Source organism: Adiantum capillus-veneris, chromosome 16 (assembly GCF_014529385.1).
Source record: "Adiantum capillus-veneris isolate H3 chromosome 16, ASM1452938v2, whole genome shotgun sequence".
Lineage (NCBI taxonomy): Eukaryota > Viridiplantae > Streptophyta > Polypodiopsida > Polypodiales > Pteridaceae > Adiantum > Adiantum capillus-veneris.
Genome location: NC_140946.1, coordinates 130,739,040 through 130,759,681, shown reverse-complemented (window position 1 = coordinate 130,759,681; position 20,642 = coordinate 130,739,040).

The window sequence follows — 20,642 nt, the reverse complement described above, 5'->3', positions numbered from 1 at the left end:
GTAGATGCGCAAGCAAGTATGCTCCGTTCCGCGAGGAATGCTTGGCATCGATGTGTAGCTCTTGCCGAGCCTAGCACAATGGTGTTGTTGATGTTCCAATGTGATGAGCGAGCGGGGAGTAGTGCTAGGATGAAGCTAGCTCTCTCTCTCTCTCTCTCTCTCTCTCTCTCTCTCTCTCTCTCTTCCTCTCTCACACACAGTCAACGGTAACTTAAAACTTATGATTATGATAAGATTGTATTTTCAAAAGTGACCTAGGTACCTTATATACTAATGCTACCTTATGTTAACCAAAAATAGAGTTTGAGGGGTCAAATGGCATGGTATTACAATCTGGAAGTGCCATTTCACCCCTGCTTTTGTAACTAGACTACCTACTTATTACAAATGATTTTTATAACCATAATCCTCAGCATTCCATAACTCTATAAGAAAAGGCTTTGTTGGGTTATGTTGCATTGTTGACCCAACTGTCAACACAACGGCAAAGCCCCAAAGACATGGAAAACTCTACGGTTTTCCATCATGCAGCAATTCCTTGCAAGCGATGCAAAGGACAAAGTGCTTACTAAATGGAGGAGTTTGAAGCTTCTCTCCCATGAGTCTATCCACATATAGACAAGTTTTGGGATTCACATCTCAAGGCTATTGTCTTTCAAAAGATAGACTTCGCCGAGAAAAAGAAACAACTCTGTGTGGTATTACCTGAAGAGATGGCCGCTTACCTCAACTCCCAATGGCCTGGTTCTACCACCAAAGTAATCCACCACACTATGGTTTCCTTGCGCATCAATTTCCAACAAGGGGCTATAAGGAATGCCAAGCCCATGGAAAGCAAAGACAAAAGTGATGCAAACGGAAAAACCAATGCCAAAAACTCTTTCTAAGGCAATTCCAATAACAACAACAACAATAATTGGTCCAAGGAGATGGGAGTTTACAAAGGTAAAAATAAACTAAAGAGCTTGAAGCTTTTTACAAGGACCACAAATGTTTTAATTGTGGGGATCAAGGACATGGCTATTGTTCTTGCCACAAGAGAAATGTATGCAATGAGACTCCTAGAGATTCCACTATCGAAGCTCCAAAAGAGGATGCTCATTGCAAAGGATCACCTCTCTCCTATGCCTGGCGAAAGGTAAGGGAGCATGATGCCTTCATCTTGTTTGACCCTAGCTATACTCACAACTTCAGATCAATGGAATTGGTCACCAAGTTAGGCATTCAAGATTTCAAGATGGGAGATAATGTTACTACCAATACAGATTTCAAGTTGAGGCTTCATGTCCAAAGCTACATCGACAAAGAAGATTTTTTCATCTCTCCTCTCCAACATAAGGATGTTATCCTAGGGGCACCATGGCTCAACCGCATGGCTACCAACATGAAGTTCCCTAAAAGGAGAATGTATGTCACCTACAGGGAAAAGAGCATGTATATAGATGCTAGTGAGCCTGGTCGTACTATACCACTAGTAAATCCTTTTTCTTTTGATAAATCAATGAAAATCTCAGTTTCTAGGTACATCATTTTTTTCAAAAAGTCCCTAAAAAGGTCCTAATGTTTCATCAAATGTAAGTGGTAGGAATCAAGAAGAGTTAGACTTGTCTAATTTTCTAAAAGGATTCTAAGATGTGTTCATCGATGATATCCCTATGGACTTACCTCCAAACAAGGGGATGATGACCATCAAATAGAGCTCCTACCAGGAATCTCACCGCCTAACAAGCCTCCTTATCAGGTTTCCCAAGCTCAAACAGAGGAGATCATGAGGCAAGTACAAGAATTGGTAGACATAGGGAGGTGAGGCCTAGCTCATCTCCTTGTTTTTCTCCAATCCTTTTAGTGCAGAAGAAAGATGGTACATACCGCATGTGTGTGGAATATCGAGCACTAAACAATATCACTATCAAAAAAAAAATTCCCGTACCTCAGATATAAGATTTGTTTGATAAGCTACTAGGCTCTACCTACTTCAGTAGGATTGATCTTAAAAGTGGCTACCATCAAATAAGGATACCAAATGAAGATATCCTAAAGAATGCATTTCATACAACGTTTGGTCTTTATGAATATTGAGACATTCCTTTTGACTTGATTAATGCACCAGCTATGTTCATGTAGATTCCACGTGGGCACAAAGCATACAGGCTTAGGGTATTCTCTGTGCATGGTTTTTGCATAGAGTAGAGCGCCTTTCTCTTCTTCTCTGTGCGGTGTTTCTGCATCGCATTCCCTTTCTTTTCTCTATGTGCGGTTCTCTATTTAGTGTGCTTAGTTCTCCATCTCTCTCTCTCTCTCTCTAAGGATGGAGTCTTCTTGCCAGTTAGGTGTGTGTGAGTGTCTGTGAAATGTTTGGTCTTGCTAATTCCTGGGCTCTTCATGATGTATGTTCGTACATTGAGATCTTTTTCTTCAGGTTTTCTTAATCCGGCTTCGTGCCCACCAATACATAATTGAGCAGAGTTTCCCGAGTAGTTCACAGGCTGCTTACGCAATTACTGGGTAGAAAAAAAAAGGGAACAAAGAGAGAGACAAAGGCAACAGATTTTATGTGTTGCGTCTTGACAAGTGAAAGGATGTCCAGCTCAATGAGAAGCAGAAAAGGAAGATTCTTTGTGCCATGTCAAGGTGCTGGGAAGAGCAGACGCAAGGATTGACAACCAAACTCCAAGGAGAGATTTTTGAACAGTTACTCCAACAAACACTATGTTGCAACTTGCAGAACTTGGCACATTCTATATAGAGAGCAGTTCTTTCCAACATTCGCAACACCTTGTCCGAAGTCAAGGTTGTGCTCTCTGTTAGCAACAAGTTAACATGGATACCATTTTTTGAAGCTCCCATTGTAAAACACTTATTATTTTGATAAATCAAGAATATTGTAACTCCTATTTTGTTCGATAAACTCTCTAATTAATGAGCTGGGGCTACAAGCTTCCAGATTATATCAACCTATCATTACCCATCTTTGGTAGAACTCTCAGATGATTAGTTTTGACCACCAAAAACCTTGGCCAAGGTATAAAAGCCAGTTTTTATAAGTTATTTTAAAAAAAATTTGGATAATAGAAACGCAGCGTGAGCTAACGGCGCTCCTCTCCTTCTTGCGCTTCCTACTCCCTCTCCAATTTGTCAGATTGCAGTCGCGTTTGTTGCATTGCAACCACAAGTAAGAGCTCTGCGCATTGATATAAGCAGTTCATAGTATTTCGTAGCGTTTGACATCACCGACCCACGGCCTACTAATCTCATCATAAATAGAAATTTACACTTTCAAATCAAAAACTAAGCATAGGTGGGGTATTGGGGCATCGTTGCTAAGCATTTAGATGCATTCTGGGTCGAAAAAAATAGGGATGATCGTAATTTGTAACTTGACCTAAAGTCGGGTTTGAGACCATAAGCATATGTGCTTAGGTCTTATAAACTTGTCCTAGAAGTTTTGCTACGTTTGGATGTTATCTGATGCTGTAACAGATGTGATTTGTTTGTGGATGAGTGATTGGCTTTTGGTGATTTTAGTCACTTGAGTGTAGCTTGAGTTAGATGCGAGTTGTTAGTTGTTTTTCGAGAGATTGAGACCCTCTTGTAGTCTCCATGCACTATTCGAGTCAACTTCATCCCATGGATTGAGAATTTAATCGTGATTCTCACTAATACTGTAATAAGATAGGATGTGAGGTTAGACATGCGTCCCACATTTAATGCTGCTACCGAGAATCGTAGAGACCTAAACTAGGGAAAAACATGAGCGTCTTGTGAAGGTATCCTTTAACTTCCTCTAGGATAGCCTTGAGTTCAAAACTTTCTTTTAGAAACCGCATAGCTTAGGATTCTCGTCTTTTGCTGTGTAGAGGTAGGTTGGAAGTAATCGTACTTGCTGAGTGCCTTTAGGATTGTAGGATTGTAGAACTAGATTAGGATTTTGAGAATAGTTGATGGACGAGACAAGTCTTAAGATTAAAGCTTAGAAAACCATAAAAAATTAAAAAAAGGAGTGTTTGTGGACACTTTCCACAAGTCCATTGCATGAGAATCTAGGAGTAGGGTAAGTAGGATCCGAGGTGGAATTCAGAAACATTGCTCTCTCTGAACGAATCAAGTGTGAGTGTTCTTTGAAGTGGCATAATTTCAGGTCTACGGCTAGAAATAGCACGAAAAGACTCGAAACCACTCAATCCGACTTGAGAGTAAGCATAAAAGTTGTCTGAACCTTTGGGTAAGCTCAAGGACACTTCGAGGTAAAATTTTCAAGAGCTGGCCAAAACTCAGATTATTTACTTTTTCTTGACATTTTAGGCCAAAGTAAGTTTTGACTTGATTCAAAGGCTTAAAATAGCTCATGAAAAGACTATCCATTGAAAAATTGCAAAAAAATATTCATTTCAAGTCTGATAATCACGATTATTAAGTTTTAGCTCAGATTTGACCAAGGTTCATACCATTGACTCATTGCATGTGTACAAACAAGTTTTATAAAGGCCCAAAAGATTTGGATCACCAAACTGGTAAAAAACTGGGTAAAAACTAAAGTTTGTACTGACTTTTTGAAACTTGAGTGTAAATTGGGAAAAAAGTTGTCCAAACTTGTTGAAATTTGATTCATAGGCTTATATTGATGTGATAAACATGTGTACATGCTCAGTTGACCAAAAAGATGCAAAAGATTTCCAGTTGTAAATAATTTGTGATTATTTACTTCTACCCCCATTTTTCAACTTTTTTTGGCTAAGTTGGCATACCACTAATTTTACATGTTGTACTAAGCCCAAAAACCAAATTTGGTAAGATTTGGATCACTGGATTAGAAATTGTAACCAAATTTGCAAAGATAGTCTGCGGACAGAAAATTGATGACCATTTGACCAAAACTTGTCCAAACTTGGGACCTTAACTTGAGGTGCTTAACAGATCTGTGTCAAAGTTGGGAAAAAAATTACAAAAATATAGCTGGAGTAAATAATCACGATTATTTACGTCTATTTCAAAATTGACAATCTTACAAATTTGAGTATAACACAAGGTCAAGCATATCAAGTAGACCCCACAAATCAATTTTGGTGAAATTTGGACCACAAAACTGAGACCTGAGCCAGATTTTGTTGGGGTGGTAAAGCCCAATGTGCCGCACCTAAGTGTTGGGCGGCCAGAGACTACCGGGAACTAACACCGACCATTGATTCTACATAAAGGAATAAGGACTCATAACCCTAACACTATTGTGATTGGAGTCCACCCAAACCTATGTCTCCTCTCTTCTCCATTGCTACCGAGAACTAACATTGACCATTCATTCTACATAAAAGAATAAGGACTCATAACCCTAACACTATTGTGTTTGGAGTCCACCCACACCTGTGTCTCCTCTCTTCTCCATTGCTGCACACAAACACACACGCTCTCGCACGTGCTCTTCAACTGGTATCAGAGCTCAGGGATTGGGAGCACCATAGGAGCTCAGTGGGGAGGCAGGCGGAGAAGCAGCAAAAACTGCAGCACGTTTTTTTAGATCTATTTTGTCCTGCCAAAACGTCTTCATTTAAGCCAATTTTCACAGATGTTGACCGGTGTTTTGTCCTCTTCAACTTTGCAGAAGAAAGTTTTCTCAAAATCTTCACCCATTTTGAGATACGTCACTCAGACTGCATGTAGGTCGTGAAGTAGAAGCTACAGATTTTTATAGATCTGTTTTGATATGTAAAAACAGCTTATTTCAAGTCCATTCCTGCACACCTCAATTGTTTTTGCCTGGTCTACAATGTTGCAGAAGGAAGTTTCTGCAAATTTTGCACAGTTTGAGAGATATTCAGTTTAGACAGCAGGATGGTCTACCCTCGTTGTTTCTTCTGCGTACAGGTTTTCGTTGCAGAATCTTTCTGCAATGTGTGTCACATGCATAGTTGATGTAAGGTCTTGAGGGTTTGTTATATCAGACAAACCGCCATAGTGGTTACAGAAAAGGGTTTCTGTAAGATCTTATGCGGTTTATGTATTGTGATGGAAATATGCAAAGCCTATTGTTGAGGGTCATGGTAAGGTTTTATTGAGCTGGGGGATTCTAAAATGTGGAGATCCTTTCGGTGATATAGGTTTTGGAGCGAACCCGCGACATCCCCATAGTTTCGGCATCGACATAGGATATATGTTTATGTGGTTAGTGTAGTATTGGTGTGCATTTGCTGACCCGCCATTGTTGTCATTGTTGTCATCTTTATGTGTATGCCTTTGACATGTTCAGTTGGTCAGAGACACTCTTCTAAAGTTGGAGACATTGACAGTGATAGTTCTTTGAGATTGTATCTTGCTAGTTTCGCCACTTTGATCGGCATTTCAGTCATTGTACACATTTGTTTTAGGTTCAGAAGTCAGTTTTGCAGGGGAGACGCTGCCAAAATTTTTTAGGTTTTCTATCATCTTCTTTAGTGGAGTGCATCTATCACTTTTGTTCCTTGTTGAGTGTTGACTTCATCATCGCAGATCTCGTTGTTCAACATTGAGAAGTTAGATGGCACTAACTTCCCATTTTAGAAGGAACAAATTTACAATGTCTTAGTACAGAAGAAGCAGATCCGGCCGATAAAGATGAAAGGGATAAAGCTTGAGGATATGGATGAGTATGATTGGCAGGAGTTGGATGAGCTTACGAGGTCCACCATCATGCTGACTTTGTCAAAAATTATGTGCTTCAATGTGAACATGGAAAAGACTAGTTATGAGCTTTGGAAGAAGTTATGTGACCTGTATGAGAAGCAAAGTGAAACATCACAGGTTTATTGGCTGAAAAAGTTAGTTGATTTGAAGATGGATGAGGACACACCCATGTGCAACCATCTCAATGAGTTCAACACAATTTTCAGTCAGCTTTCTGTGAAGGGAGTCAATTTTGACAATTCGGTCAAAGCAATGTTCTTGCTAGTTACACTACTAGAAAGTTGGGATACTTTTCGCACATCCATAAGTAACTCAGCACCTCTTGATGGTTTAACATGTGCTGATGTTGAGGGCAGTTTGCTTACTGAAGAGGTTAGTAGGAAGAATCTTGATACTTCTCGTGGTACTAGCAATGCTCTCATTGTTCGTGGTCGATCACAAGAAAAGGGCAAGCAGAATGAGAGAGGAAAATCTCGTAACAAATCACGTGGCCCAAAAGACATTGAGTGCTATCATTGTCACAAAAAGGGTCATATGAAGAAAGACTATCAAAAGTGGAAACAAGAGAAAGGTAAAGACAAGAAGTCAAGACTAAGGAAAGAAATATAAAGATTGAAGACATCAACAATGTTTTTGTTGAAGATTCTGATGGAGATACTTGATTAGTACAGGACAATTGGATGACGCAGGATATTACTTCACATTTGGTGATAGTTCGTGGAAGATCACCAAAGGTTCTTTAGTGATAGCACATGGTTCAAAGTCTGGGACTTTGTACATGCTACATGTATCCAATGTTAAATACCATATAATTGTGTAACAAAGCAGCCAAGTGTTTTTTTGTGGCATTGCCGGTCAGGACATATGTCTCAAAAGGGAATGAAAATATTATCTCATTTTGGTTATCTGCCTGGCTTCAATTTCTCAGACTTTTCAGTTTGTGAGCATTGTATTTATGGTAAACAAACACAGTCACCACGTAAAAGGAGACGCACTCAAAAAAGTGAACCATTAGAGTTAGTGCATAGCGATGTCTGTGGACCTATGCCTAATGTACCCATGGGAGGCTCATTGTACTTTGTTAGATTCATTGATGACTTCTCAAGGAAAATGTGGGTATATCCTTTCAGGAAGAAGGATGAAGTTCTTTCAAAATTTTAGAATTTTGTGGCATTAGTGGAGAATCAGTCTGGCAAGAAAGTAAAGTGCTTGAAGTCAGACAATGGTGGTGAGTATGTCACTAAACCCTTTCAAAAATTTTGTGATTCCAAAGGCATCAAAAGAGAGTTGATTGCTCCATATAACCCTCCACAAAATGGTGCTGCTGAGAGGATGAACCGTACCATACAAGAGAAGTTATGTAGCATGTTGTCTAATGCAAAGTTGCCTGATGGATTCTGGGTGGAAGCGTTAGCAACTGCTGTCCATTCTATTAATAGATCTCCTAACAAGGCTTTAGATGAGAAGGTACCTGAAGAGATTTGGTCTGGGAAGCCACCTTCTTACAAGAATCTTAGAGTCTTGCTGTGAAGCGTAATGCCATGTTCCAAAGGAGTTTTGAAGAAAGTTGGCTCCTAAGTCAAAGAAATGCATATTTCTTGGCTATGGCAATCCTGAAGCTAAAAAGATAGTTCGCAGTAATGACACATACTTCAATGAAGAAAAGATGCATAAGAAGCTTGTGCATACAGTGGAGGTCAGGAGAGTTATCTTCCAAGAAGATGGAATTGTCCACAATAGGGCTGAAGTGCCTAATGTCAAACTACAAGTACAGAATCCGCCTGCAGTACAAGATGTTGTTGAGGGACAACTGGCTCAAGCAGTTATTAGAAGGTCTTCAAGAGTTTCAAGGCCTCATGATAGATTTACTCTCTCATTGGACTACATTATGTTGACAGATTGTGGAGAGCCTTCCTGCTATAAGGAAGCCATGTCAATGGATGACAAGGCAAAGTGGAAGAAAGCTATGCAATTAGAAATGGACTCGTTGCATAAGAATCAAACTTGGAAGTTGGTTCAGTTGCCTAAAGGTAAAAAGGCATTACCATGCAATGGGTGTACAAGCAAATAATTACACCTCATGATAATAAACCCAAGTACAAGGTACGACTTGTTGCTAAAGGATTTAAGCAGCAGCAGGGTATTGACTTTGATGATATCTTTTCTCCGGTTGTCAAGATGACTACTATGTGGTGTGTACTTGCGTTGGTTGCTAAACACGACATGGAACTTAACCAGATGTATGTCAAGACGACGTTCTTGCATGGTAGTCTTCAACAAGAAGTTTATATACAGCAGCTAGAATGTTTTGTTGAGAAGGGCAATGAAGACTTGGTGTGTCAGTTAGAAAAGACTCTTTATGGTCTAAAACAGTCATCAAGGGAGTGGTATCGTATATTCTACTCGTTTATGCTCTCTCAAGGATACAAACGTAGCAATATGGACCATTGCCTCTACACTAAGCGAGCTAATGATGGTAGTTTGTTGATTTTGGTCCTTTATGTGGATAATATGTTAATTACCGAGAAATGCAAGGATGAGATTTCAGCCTTGAAGTCAGAGTTACATGCAAACTTTGATGAAAGACACGGGTGAACCAAGCCATATCCTTGGGCATGTGCATTAAGCGAGACAGATGCAAGAAATTGGTCTATTTGTATCAATCTGAGTACATTGCTAAAGTGCTCAAGCATTTCAATATGGAGAAGGGGAAAGCATTGAGTACTCCATTGCCTCCATATGTGAAACTTTCTAAAAATGATTGCCCTAAGTTTGAAGAGGAAAAGGCTGAAATGGCACAAGTGCCTTATTCATCTGCAGTTGGGAGTTTGATGTATGTTATGATTGCTACACGTCCTGATATAGATTTTGTAGTGGGAATTGCTAGCAGATATATGTCAAATCAAGGCAAGAAACATTGGGAGGCAGTGAAAGGGGTTATGCGATATTTGAATGGTACAAAAGACATGTGTATTTGCTTTGGAAGAAAGGAAGCATGTGTAACTGGTTACACAAATGCAGATTATGCAGGAAACTTGGACAAGAGAAGGTCCACTTTGGGCTATGTTTTTAAATTCATTGGAGGTGCAGTTTCATGGCGATCTTGTTTGAAAGATTGTGCTACCTTGTCTACTACAAAGGCTGAATATGTTGCAGCTTCAGAAGCTTGCAAGGAAGCTATATGGCTTGGTTGGCTGGTGGAAGACTTGGGAATCAATGTTGAGATTCCTGTGTTACATTGTGATAGCCAAAGTGCTATACAATTGGCAAAGAATCCAGTGTTTCCTGCAAAGACAAAGCATGTGGATGTGACGTATCACTTCATTCGTGAGGTGGTTTGAGGACAAGTGATTGCAGCTTGCCAAGATTCACACCACTGAAAACCCTGCTGATCTTCTAACAAAGGGCTTACCTTCAAAACGGTTTGCACATTGTCAGGCACTCATGGGCATTGGGTAGATGATCATGGTCATTGTCTACCTGTATTGTATACATATATACATTGTCACCCCAGCTTAAAGTCACATTGTACTCTATCCAAAGGCTTCACCAGTCTTTATGAACTTTAGATCTGGTCGTGTACTAGGAAATCAAGGAATATTTGGAGAAAACTCCATTAGGGTTTCCGCTGAAGAAAGCGTGAATCAAAACAATTCCTTGCACACTATCCTTGAAGAAGTCTCAGACACTTTTTCAGACTCAACATTTGAAATGTCTCCCTTCTCAACTCACTCAGAGACCGAAACGACAGTGCATTATAAGCATATACTTTCATTTTATAAGACTAATGGCCATGGAGCTCAGGTTTGTCTGGATCCTAACGAGGAGTATGCTATTCACATTGATGACCATGGTATTGAGTTCGAAGAATAGATTAGGGCAAACAAACAAGGAAAAATGTACCTGGACAGAAACGAAACGCAATATTTACAAGTTGAAAACCCTAACATGATAGACAAATGGGGGTTAGAAGTAAACACCATAATCCCATATATGTCAGCAAAAGAAGGACCACCAACCTTAGAATTCAAGGGATACGATCAAGTAGATTTGAAGTCTTTGAAATGGCTTAGTACTGATAATCCTAGGATCGGAGTCTATTGTTGGGAAGATAGAAATGTAAAAGTTCTTTTGTGGAATTCACATGCCAAATCAAGACAACTAACAGCTATGAAGATCATCTACATCTTCAAGATCAAGGATAAGGGATCAACAGATCTACCAGCCTACCTGTTTAGGGATTGTTACAACAGCAACTTTGGTATGATGACTCCTGAGGAAGTAGAACAAACCAAATACCAAGGGTATTCCATAAGGGATTGGATATTGGGCTCAGGACCAGAAACCAGTCCAAGTGACAAATACCATGAGAGATCTTCTGAGAGTAATGTGAAGAAACCAAAAACCACCTCATCACAAAGAAAACCAGGTGACACTAAGGCCAGTCTAGGGCTACATGAGTCACTATTTCCAATAGACGGGTTTGAAGGACTCGAAAACGACCAACTGCCAAGAGACCGAGAGTTGAACCAAACAGACACCTAAGACCAGCTGATTTTCAAAAATGGGTCAGCAAATACAGTGGATTAGGGAATCCATACGACCACTTAGCAAGCTTTAAGCAAGTGCTAAGAGCAGAACGTAATGAAATTTTCATACTCAATTCGAGGGGTTTGGAATGACATTAGAAGGAAAAGCATTGACATGGTTCCAAAACATTCCACCAAGGTCAATCATGGACTTGAATACATTAGCTCAAGGATTTGTAGCTGCTTGTTCCAAAACAGGGATCAAACACAATACGGTAGCTCAAGTCTACAGCTTTAAACAGAAACAAGATGATTCTGTGAGGGATTGTGCAACTTGAATGAAATATTACATTGCTAGAGGCCCAGAGCTAGAGATACCTGCAAAAGAACGATTAGTATCTTTATTTCTAGAAGGACTGCTAAACAAGGAGCTTCATGCTATACTTTATAGAAAGAAGCATACAACCTTAGAAGAGTGTGTGTCAGATGCCATCAACTTGGGAGACAATTGTGATATTTTCAATGCAGAAGATGTCCCTAAGGATAACCAAAGCAAGAAAACAGCATCCACCAAACATGCATCAGTAGGAACGGCTGCTGCAGCACCGCTTTCAGTCAAGAAGACATTCTCAAAAGGATGACCGATATGATGAACAACATGCAAAAAGCACCTATGAGGGGACCAAGACAAGGATGCCTCAACAGGGACAACCTATTAGGCCACAAAAATGGTGTACAATCGAGGGTAAATGGACCAACCATGAGACGAACGAGTGCTACCTCGGGGGGTTCACTATGTGTAAAACTACCATATCACGTGCGCTCAAGACATGTTTGTAAAACCCCTTATCTGTGAATTTTGTTAGGAATATAATGTACCCTTTTCTTTTAAAATCTGTAAGTTTTTTTTAAATTTGAAAAAATAATGCCCTTTGGTATTTATATTTATGTAAGTTTCAAGAACTTTAAATACCCTTTTGTTGAACTCACGTGATAGGTTACTTTTTTATTAGATGACCTCCCCGGGAGTGCTACTTCAGACCAAAGTATGATGGGAATGTTCAGTACGTGCTTATGAAGCCACAAGGAAAACCCAATCTCAAAGACCACCAATGGGTATGGAAAGACCTCAACCCGTGCTGGGTCAAAAATCATTGTACCCAGGACATAATGCAGTGCCTTTAAAGTACATGCACCCAGAGGGAGTTATAGATGAACAAGCACTTGTGCCTGTTACACCTTATGCTGATCCTAGTCCATCTACAGTAATGGTAGAGGGAGATTGGTATAATTCACATCCACCACCAATGGAGGAACCTGTAACTTATGCTCCACCAGAGCTCGCACCGATGTATTATGTAGATAATCAAGGTGTCAGACCTCTTATGGGGAAACCCATGATTAATCCAAGAACAGGAAACTGTCATAATTGTGGTGCAGATGATCATTGGAAGAATGAATGCATAGAGCCTGAAAAAAACCTCAAACCAATTGAAGTTTATTGCATACAATGTTGCAAAAAGGGAGGACACTTCCCAAAATATTGTCCTAAAAATCTCTTAAACAAGGGTAAAACGGTAGTCCACGTAGTCCGAGTGATATCTAGTAGCTCATCTGAGAGTGAACCGATTGTTCCAATCAAGGTGATCACTAGAGCTGAGGCTAAGAAAAAGAAACATAACTCCTCAGATGATTCAAAGAATACAAAGGCTGCATCTCAAAAGACCAAGAGAAGTAGAAGCAAAAGGTATGAGATGAGAAAACAACAACAACGAACTGAAATCGAGGAGAAAGCAAAACAACTATTCCAAGAAAAGGTGAAAGAACTTGGAAGCGAAATTAAAGAAACAACCGTGAAATCTGGAGGATCAATTTTGCTTGATAAAATTTTTGAGCCTATTAATGCAGCCTTGGAAGCCTACAAGCAGGACTTAAAGCAGGCCAAAACATGAAAAACAAATGGAAGAACTATCCTTCTCCAGTCATGGAAGCAGCTAAGCTTGAAGCTTATCAAAATTTGGTAAGAATCACACAATAAATGCTGGAAAAACAAAAACCCAAGCTTTAAAGTATCACAAAACCTGAAGAGCTTGTGCTAAGAGAAACTAAAGAAAAATCTAAAGTGGTGGGGTAGAACCCCACCTACAAACAAAAGAACCAGAACTTATAGTGCCGGACAGCGAAGGTTCCTTAGACGAAATTCCATTCGTGGAGGAAGACTGACTAGGACACTTATGGGAAAAGGTTCGAAAGAGCAATGATGGGAGCCTCACTTTAAAGTCAGCTCCTATAGAGGAAGTTTGGTTAGACAACCCACCTCTTGATATGGACGTGGATGTACGATCCTTGTATGAGGATTGCGGATCTGAAGCTTCGGCAATGTCAAAACTATTGACCTTGAAAACATGACCCTCTTACTTGGGAGATAACGAAGACGAATCCATAGTGTGTAAGACCACTCAAGTAAAAAGAGTGGAACAGACCCTAGAAGTAGACAACATTCATTCAATCATGTCTACACCCATCCAATGCACTCTTACCTTGGGATAACTGTTAAAACTCAGCCCATATTTATGGAATGATCTATAGGAAACCCTAGAGAAGGTGGGGATAACGGGGCTAATCTTAAAAAAATTGGGAAAATTGAAACACGAAATGGACAACAAAGAGATTTGATCTGTTCCAATGAACAAAGTCGGACAATTCTATGAAGGGAAAGAAGGAAACACCACCCTTCTAGTGAAATATAATGACATAGAAACCATGGCAATACTGGATTCAAGGTTGGAAAAAGAACATGTGAGAGCTAAGCTACTCATAAAAGGAGGGAAGGAATAGTTTTTTGACTTTCTTAACCAAAAATCTAGAAGACAAAAATGGTATAGACACAAAAGAGACACCAAAAACATGAAAGCTGGACCTATGCCATCAGTCTCCAATAGAACACAATTCCTAATGCAAATAGAGGCACATGATTGTGTCAAGGACAAAATCATTGGTAGATATCCTTCAAACAAAAATTCCAAATGTGTCGAAAACATCGAGAAAAACAAGGAAGGATACTCAAGAAAAACTAAAGAAACAGGAAAAGGAGCCAACCATGACACGAGTTGAGCGGAAAAAGAAATATCAAGAGTTGAAAAAAGCTCTAAAGGAGATATATACGACTGAAATGGAAACCACTAAAGAGGATAGTAAAGATGTAATGAGTGTTCCATCCCATTACAAGAAGTATACTCTCCAAGATCAAAAAATCATAATCAAACAATCTGCTAGGGAATTACAAAACCAGGATGAGCCCTACGAAGGCTTGAAAACGCTAAAAAGATAGATCTGGTTGAATCAGAAGAAGAGCCTAGATCTACTTACATTGCAAATGACCTAACACAAGAAGAAGAAGAGCTTTTGTTAAGCTTATTGAAAGAATACCGAGATATCTTTGCTTGGCCATATAAGGATCTCAAGGGTGTTGATCCAAAAGTCTGTCAACATACCATACCCATGAGAGATGATGCAAAACCAAGCAGACAAAGGCCATATACATATAATGAAACATTTTCCAAGAAGATCAAAGAAGGGATTGAAAAACTAAAGGAAGCTAAATTCATTTACGAAATTGAACACACGGATTGGGTATCTCCAATCGTGGTAGTACCCAAGAAGAATGGAAAATTACGAGTGTGTATTAATCTCAAAAAGGTGAATGCAGCTACCATTAGAGACAACTTTCCTCTTCCAATCACTGAGCATGTTTTAGAACGAGTTGCAAGAAAATAAGCTTACATATTCTTAGATGGATTTTTGGAATACAAACAACTTCTGATTGACCCAAAACATCAGCATAAAATTGCTTTTGCAACAGAATGGGTTACTTTGGCCTATCGGGTCATGCCATTTGGGTTAACTCATGATCCAACCACATTTCAAAGATTGATGAGCCATTCTTTTAAAGAATATCTTAGGAAATTTTTGGAAGTATATATGGATAATTTATATGTCATTCATCAATCTGAGCTAATCATTTTGAACACCTCAAACAAGTAAACGAAAAATGTAGACTTCATAGGATTTTCTTAAATCCTGAAAAGTGCACATTCATGGGTAGACAAGGAAAACTTGTTAAACATATAGTGTCCAAAAATGGCATAGCTACTGATATTGAAAACAATTATGTCATTGCTGATTTTCCTAGACCAACAACAGTCAAGGGGATACAAGCCTTCATGGGACATTGTGGATATTACACATGGTTCATCTACATGTATGCTATAATTGCAAAACCCATGTATAGCTTGATTACACACTTTGAGTGGATTGATGCATGTGAAGAATCCTTCATAAAAGATTAAGAGAGTTCTCATCTCAGCCCCAATATTGAAAGCACCAGATATGGATAAGATATTCCACATACATGTTGATGCTTCCAATTTTGCTACCGGTTATATACTAGCTCAACCCCAGGAGATGGAAAAATTGACTTTCCTATTTCTTATGCTAGCCAACAGTTGAACATGGCGAAAAAGAATTACACTACCACTGAAAGAGAGGGATTATGAATGATCTATGTCGTTAAAAATTATAGATATTACCTATTAGCCAACAAGTTTCTGTTCTTTGTGGACCACCAAGATCTATTATACTTGGTCAACAAGCCATGCAACACAGGAAGAATAGTGAGATGATTCATTCTTCTAGAATTTGATTTCACTGTGGTTGTAAAAAAGGGCACTACACATCAAAGAGCAGATCATTTGTCAAGGATTGTTTCAGGAGAATCACGTAAAGGGATATACGACGATCTACCAGTTGCCTATTTGTTCTCCGTGGAAATGATACCTCGATGGTTGAAAAACATGGTGTCATTGATGACAATAACTTAAGTGGATTCACAAATACCACTTCCTATTATGATCGGATTAATTGAGCAATCGGCTATGTATCAACTACTAGCTGGTACGCTATACAAAGAAAATCGAGATGGAATATTGCTCTTATGCATTTAGCCTGAAGAGAAAAACCAATACCTAAGTCAAGCACATGTTACCATAGTAGGACTTCACTTTGAGGAAGACCAAAGTATGCAAAGAATCTTGAGACTTGGAGTATTTTGGCCGACTATGAGGAGTGATGTTCTTTATTTTGTAAAGAATTGTCCTCAATGTCGAAACAACCACCCATACCTCATGTGGCATTGTTCCAAATGTTGCATGTTCCTAAGTGGAGTAACTATCTACTTACTCACTTATCAAGCCAAACATTACGCCATCAAAGAGAAATTGAAACTGAAGCAAGAGACTATGCTCTTATTGGAAACCAATTGTATCAGAGAGGTAAAGATCAACATTTGCGTCGTTGCGCAAATGAAGACGAATATATTTTGATTATAGAACAAGCACGTGTTGGATTAGCTGGAGGTCAATTTTCTAGTGAGACCACCGCAAGAGCAATCTTGATGGCAGTCATATGGTGGCCAACACTTTTTGTAGATACCAAAGAATATGTTCGGAGGTGTGATGCTTGTTGTCAACAAGCAAAAATGCCAACACGAGTAGATAGCATGTCCTTAAGACCAATATTGGGGGCAAGAGCTTTAACAAAATGGGGTATAGATTTTGTTGGTCCAATACAACCACCTGCTTATAGAACCCAAGCTCAATACATTATTGTAGCTACGGACTATCTGACCAAGTGGGCCGAGGCTAAAGCAACTCAAAAGAATGATGCGAGAACCACTGCCACATTCTTTTATAAGTATGCATTCACGAGATATGGATTGCCAATAGAGATTGTCAATGATCGGGGATCTCATTTCCTCAATGACTTAATCGAGTATTTTCTTAATGAGTTCATGATCATCCATAACAAATCATCTCCCTATCACCCACAAGCAAACAGACAAGCTGAGCACATGAACAAAATTCTTAGCACGGTATTGACTAAAGTGGTTAGTTTAGGAAGGACAGACTGGGAAATGAATCTCCATGCTGCTCTATGGGCTTATCGAGTTTCATTCAAAACAGCTTTAAATGGTACACCCTTTAACCTTGTTTATGGTCTTGATGTCATATTGACAATAGAATTTTTGTTGCCGACATTAAGGGTAGCAAAGAATCTTGAGTGGACTGGACATGAGTTGTCAAAAAGACTTGAAGGTTTGGAAAAGCTAGATGAGCAAAGGCTAACTGCTGTAGCTCACGTCTATGCACAAAAGCGAAAACAAAAACAAATTTTTGATTCCCATCTAATTACGAAAATCTTCAAGAAAGGGGACATAGTTTTAGTCTATTCCCTTAAGAAACACATTTCCAAGTTTAAGAAAAAGGGAAATGGACCATTTATCATTAAATATGTATCTCCAAGTGGAGCAGTACAGTTGTCCACCCTAAATGGTGAACCGCTGGCTAATTGGATTAGTGAATGCCGTTTAAAGAAATACAATCTACCACCAACCAATGAGTTGCTAGAAATAATGCATGCAGCCAAGCAAAGGAGGATCAAACGACAGCAGGTTATTGATGAAGCCCAAGAGGAAGCTCGACTTCGGGTACTAAAATGGAAATCTGCTCTCAAGAATCAACAGATATCGATTCCCATCAACACTCTGGATATAGGTTACGAACAATGGGAATTGCCTAAATATGCCATATCAACAAATGATCAATTGTCACACGAAATGGACCTTCGCATCTAAGTACACAAAATCGACCTTCGCATCTAAGTACATCTCAACAATCACAGCACAAATGCTTTGGTCGACACAGGAGCTAGAGTAAATGCAGTTAGTTATTCCACGTACAAGAAAGCAACAAATCAAGCATTGACGGCAGGAACAGCGACTATCAAAGGATGCAACAAGAACTCAGCACCAACTTTGGGAGTAGTCAAATTGAATGTGATAGTACATAGATATTCATGTCCTCATCAATTTTTATGCTTACCAGATGAACACATGAATGAGAGGATGCGGACATACAATGCAGTACCAAATTGGGATACGAATCAGCTCAAGCTATCACCGAAAGGCGGACAACTCATTGTTCCAATTGCACCAAGCAAGGAGGAATGGAAAGGGAATAATCAGAACAGTAAACCTTGAAGCAATCAATCTTCTCCATACTCTGAACAAGCACATACTACAAGTAGCATGCAAGGAGGCAGGCAAATTTGGGTACCAAAAGCACATCTCAAGGACAAGTCGAATCAAATTTGGGTGCCCAAAACATCACCCACAAAACCAAAGGAGGCTCCAAAGATCAAGACACATGAACGAGCATCTCCAAATAGGGAACCTAACATTAAATGGGTTTGGAAAAAGAAGGAGCACTTATCTTTTCCACAAACAGTAAAACCAATCAAGCAATGGAGAGTTAACCCTCAGAGGACTCCACCACACCATACAACACCAAGCAAACCAAACTACCAATGGCGAGAAAAAGCTCAACAATAGACAAAAGTGCTACCAACATCTCAAGCAATGAGCGTGCTGAAGCAACCTGATGGCACAATCAAGCAGAGAGAACACAAGCTACAAGATTTGCTCTTTGGAAGACAGCAACAGCAAACCTCGACATCAAAAACCCGTGAGTTAATTACTCAAGACCCACTTCTTGCACAGCATATTGGTTTGAAGTGCAATGATATTCAAAGCATGGTAGATCCAACCACGGCTATGCATAAGACACAATTCTTCAACCCATAAACACAGTCGACCAGTAGTACGTCATCTAGGAGGGGTGGAAGAGCACTAAGCAATTAAGCGCAATGTTTGAAGAGGGAGAAAAAAGTTTTATGTTAATATGTGATTTTTTGTAAAATTACCTAATAATACCCTTATAATTTCGTCAAAGGAAAATTCACTGATAATATCTTTTTGATGAGTGTAAATACTATCAAAAAATCATCAAAAAATAGTCTTTTGATTATTTTTCATCATTTTTGTCGATATTGAGACTTAAAAATGGAGAAATCCAACAAAAAAACAATAATGCTATGTTTTCCAATGGATTTTCTTAATTATTGAATTTTCAAATTACTTCTTTAGAGCATTTTGTTATTTTCTTTGATTTTTTCAAAGAACAGGTCAAAAATTAATAATAAATAGCAAAGAGGCTCAGATGGAAAAATAGAAGACACAATGGTGATCAGAAAGACAAGGCAAACAAGCACAAAAAATTTCAATGAAATCAAAAGATGGAAGCGAGAAGCCTAAATTAGGCAGCCATACCTACTTTTGCAAAATTCTTGGAGAATGGGCTACAGGAATCCGATCGAGGAAATTTTTCAATCTAACATAGAGTTTAAGGCCTGATAGGACTAACGGGGGAATCTAGGGGAAAATGGTTTGGAAAGTTCGGGTATAGATATCCGAGGTAAGCTAAAACCACCTCATTTCCACTTGCGGCCTTTGCAGAGACTCGAGAGAGCTTTTCGACCTCTTTCGTGCATCTTTTCCGGAGTCTACAGTCGCCCGTTTTCAGCACCATCTCACACGAGACATGAGGGGTAAGTTCTTTACTCGTCAATGGTCCATTTTGTACGGCCGGTAGCTAGTCTAAACCCCTAGAAAAAACCCTAGAAATCGAGCATTGTACGAAGACCTACGACAAAAAAACTAACCATAGCGGCGTGTCAACTCGACCAAACTAGATGAGTTTTGAATTGTAGCATGCCCTAACATAAAATAAACTTTGTATATCATCAGTTAATTAGTTGACCATTCGGCAGGGGTCGAGGGGATCCACAATAGAGAAGATGCCAGATTTCAAATCTGACTCCACAGACAATTTGCCTACGAGGTTCATATACAATGTGTATGATTGGTTTAATGAAATCAATCAATCAAAGCCCTCAAAAATAAAAAACAGCTCGAAGGCTATAAAGCGTCATATTCGACATATGGGATCAAACTAACTCCAAAAGAGCCAAAATTGGATGAGTTGCTTCACGACTATGTTGCGGACAAATCCAAAGCCTCAAAAGTGACTAACCAACTCAACATTGGTGATTTCACAGTCGAAAAACCACAAAGTGATGCCGGCAAGACCAAACTTGACCAAATTCAATTTAGGACTTGTTTTAGGTGTATAGAATGTGTTTAGGTCAAAATTGTATGTTTTGCAAAAAATTGCGACTGTTGTAAATAATCACGATTATTTTCTTTTGCATTATTCTCGCTTGGAAATTGTATCATCACCTCACCTATCATGTGTACACACCTATTACATGCCAAAAATCAAGTATGAGCCAAAATGAACACCTATAACTTGGAAAAGTGCCAGAAAACACAAAGAAGTCTTTGCAAGCCATTTTTGGTTTATGGACCACATTTCTTGATCGAAATCACCTCATATCTCATACACAGGGTCTATACAATACCTAGGACCAAATTGTACCAACAATGTTGATTTTGGTAGAAAAGTTGATAATCGCGATTATTTACTTTCTAGCCAAAATGGGGAA